This window comes from Euprymna scolopes, chromosome 38, assembly GCF_053919585.1.
Source record: "Euprymna scolopes isolate OS-2025 chromosome 38, ASM5391958v1, whole genome shotgun sequence".
NCBI lineage: Eukaryota > Metazoa > Mollusca > Cephalopoda > Sepiida > Sepiolidae > Euprymna > Euprymna scolopes.
This window is the reverse complement of record NC_136519.1, coordinates 75,489,460-75,493,260: the sequence shown is the minus strand read 5'-3', so window position 1 is coordinate 75,493,260 and position 3,801 is coordinate 75,489,460. Positions and strand designations below refer to the sequence as shown.

Below are 3,801 nucleotides of genomic sequence, written 5' to 3'. Positions count from 1 at the left end.
CAGTTCCCACGCTGGCATCAAACTGTGCACTTATTGTCTCTATAGAAACACGACAGTCCTTATTCATGAAATTCTTTATTTGGCCAATCAACTATGGTGTTCTGACTTCCTTACTCCTTCCATATCTCTCATCATCCCCTACAGACCTGCCTTCCTTGAATCTCGTATACCACTTAAAAACTGATGCTCGATTCATACAAGATGACCTGAAGCATTCCATGCGTTTCTCTGGCATTTTTTCCAAGTTTAAAACAGAATTTTATTGCATATCGTTCTTCTAAATATCTATATCTCTATCTATCTATATCTATCTATCTATCTTTATCTACCTATCTATATATCTATCATCTCTCTCTCTCTCTCTCTCTCTCTCTCTCTCTCTCTCTCTCTCTATATATATATATATATATATATATATATATATATATATATATATATAATTAATAGAAATCCGCTTTTTAGAAGAACGGAGAAAATGAAATTCAAAACATAACGGTTAGAAGATAATTTTTTTAACCATTACTGCGATATCTTTTAATTTGGAAATAAACATTCATTTATTTAAAGTTTCTAATTTTCGGTTTATAGCAAAACCCTTATCAGAATTTTTTTTCTAAACAATACATTTTTTTTCTTACTTTTGGCGCAGTCTTTATTTGTCGCATATTTTGAACACATACATACATACATACATACATACATACATACATACATACATACATACATACATACATACATATATATATATTAGTGATGGGACGATTCCAATGTTTTTCCCGATTCCGTTCTAAATTCCCGATTCCGATAACAATTACCGATTCCGATTCTTTATAAAACTTTAAATATTTAACTATAAAAATGTTATTTTGTCCCGATTATTGTAAAAACACATCTTAAAGGTGCACATATTTTCTAAAACGTAAAAACACACTTGTGAGGGGATGATCTAGATATTTTAATCTTACTGGATATTTTTATCAATAAATATTTATCATTTTTTTTATTACTACAAGCAGAGGAAGATGTTTCTTAAACCAAAATCAAATAAAATAAAGATAATTTAAGGAATCAGTTTTAGCATCGGAAAATAGGCTCGATTTTTTCCGATTCCGATACCCGAAAATGCTGATTTTCCCGATTCAGATTAATGTTCCCAACATTAATATATATATATATTGGTACCGTCGGTTTCAAGCCTAACATAAGGGGGACCAGTTAATGATAAATCGTAAATAATGTTAGGCTCTCGTCAGCCATAACAGCTGACGAGAGCCTAACATTATTTACGATTTACATTTAACTGGTCCCCCTTATGTTAGGCTTGAAACCGATGGTACCAATGTTTTTATGACCTTTTGTACAATTTTAAATAAATAAATGTTAAGCTCTTATATCGAAAAAGAGGGTTTCTTTGTAATCGAGCACTTAGAATTATTTCCCAAAAAACAGTAAACAAATATATATATGTACATACAACACTGTTTCGCAGCTCATCAGTGCGGCTAGCCAGGATTGAAACCAAGGCTCCTAACCACTACGCTATCGACGGCTGCTGTTTGAGTCATGAGTTTAACGATGTTTTGACATCGTCCGAACTACCTAAGCTCGAAAGTTATATATACGTTTATAAAAGTGTTTAGACGATTGATCGGAATCGGGAATCGGAAAAATCGGAACATTTGGGATTATCGGAATCGGTTTCAGAAAAATTTGTTCCTATTGTCCGATGGCAAAAACGATTTCTTTCATTGTATTTTTTTAAATTTGATTTTCTTTAAAACAATACCCATCACTGCTGGTATTATAAATGTTTATTGATTTTAAAGCACCAATAAAAATAAAATCTAAAGCTCACTCCCCTTACAAGTGTATTTGTACGGTTGGCAGAATACCTGCATATTTAACACGTGTTTGCATGGTAATCTGGAAAAATAACCTCTATAGTTAAATATTTAGCGATTTATAAAAAAAATCTGAATCGGTAATTGTATCGGAATCGGGAGAACTATTGACATCGTCCCATCACTAGTTTATATACACACACATATACATACGTATATGCTTATACATGCAAAGTTCCATTAGCAAGCCTATATGAATAAGGCCGTCACAAACAATATGTCATTATAAAAGAGACCACAAATATTACAATCTTTATATCTATAAAAGTGAGAATGTGTGTGAAGACACTTCTCAACCGATATACTCAACGAACGTTTGATCTTTTGAACTTTTGACTTGAAATTAAGTATATAGGGTATTCAGACACGTGGAAAACTTTTTAATCGGTTTTCATCCGGAAAAAAGGGGCTGCTAAGGAGTTGAATTTACTAAATTGGTATTTGGGGGTTTTCTGATTTTTACATGTTTTTTAACTGCTTCACGACTGCACATGGGCGGTCGTGAAACACAACTTTCTTATGTTAAGAATAAGTAAGTTTGAAAACACCTTTTAAAGATCATGGTAAGCTGGTCTAATGGTTATTGTACTTGACTAGCTGCCTTTAGGTTTTGGTTTCGTTCTCGGCTCGAGTCATTTATCTTTTTATTTATTTATTTTTTTTTTACTTATATCAAGTTAACTGTTTAGAAAACCCATAATACTCGCATGCATATGTCTCAGTTTTTATATGAATTAAAATATAATATTTAAGCGTATTTTACGGCCGGGCAAAACCGCGCGGCCTGCTAGTCTAATAAAACAAAACAAACAGTAGAGAACGGTAACTTACCAGTGAAAAACTGAAAACAAAAACAACGGCGGCGTCAATATTCAGAGATGATGTCTAATTCAACTGGAATTATATTAACCGTAGTTACAGTAAAACACGCACTGTATTGGATTCTAGTTTGCGTTTAATTTCCACTCTCGTTCGTTTCGTCGTGACGTTACATGCGGGTTTGACAATTTAAAATGAAATAACGAACACGAAAAAAAAAAAAAAAACAAACAAACAAAAAACAAAAACAAAAACAACGAAAAAACAAAAAAAAAACAACAAAAACAAAAACACACGAGAAAAAAATCGTAACGGATTAACCTACTACTGTTTATAAGTCTATCTTTCTTCTTACTGAAAAATAGCCCGAAAGCCTGACCTACTCACGTCACAGACATGTTGAGTGGAAAGAAATGTCTGCCCTGGACCTTTTTTTTTTTTTTTCTTCTTAAGAATTTAATTCCTTAACGCAATCATCCTGATAGATAGTTAAATAAATACAAAAAAAAAAAAAAAAAAAAAAAAAAAAAAAATTAAAAAAAAAAAAGATGTAAAGGAAAGAAAGGAAGCTAACTGCTACCACGGTGATAATCACTCCTGACACCATTCTCATTGCAGGCGTTACTTCCTTCCACTATTTGTGACATTTTATTTTATTTAGAAACTAGCAGGCCGCCCGGAGTTGCTCGGTCGTAAAATACGCTTAAATATGATATTTTAGTTCATGCAGATTTCATATTTATTATTATACCTATTTACAATGCCTCCCCACGGGATAGAGTTAGACACTTTTAAAAAATAAAGTAAAAAAAATAAAAAATAAAAATAAAACAACTGAAAGAAACTGAAACATGTGCATGCGAGTATTATTTTTACTAAGCAGTTCATTTCTTGTAAGTAAAAAAAATATACTCGAGCTGAGATCGAAACTAAAAACATAACGACAGTGAGTCAAGTATGATAAACTTTATACTAGCTTGGCCACGTTCTTTAAAAAGCGTTTTCAAACCTCGTGAAACAGTTGACAAACGGTTAAAAATCCAATGACCCCCCCCTCCCCAGTACCAATTTTTAAATTTTG

At 32.2% G+C, this 3,801-nt stretch overlaps 1 protein-coding gene across 2 annotated transcripts in view; it reads right to left on the bottom strand.

Moving 5' to 3' along the window:
- LOC145263015 (retinol dehydrogenase 7-like) overlaps positions 1-3,201 on the bottom strand; it is a 70,932-nt gene extending 67,731 nt beyond the window's left edge. Inside the window, exon 1 of one of the 2 annotated variants that reach the window (XM_080119848.1) lies at positions 3,108-3,201. The gene's annotated coding sequence lies outside the window, so the exon portion shown is untranslated. Of the gene's footprint in view, positions 1-2,732; positions 2,965-3,107 lie in introns of those variants that run through there. The other variant, XM_080119847.1, reaches the window with a different exon arrangement.
- Between the last annotated feature and the right edge of the window lie 600 nt (positions 3,202-3,801).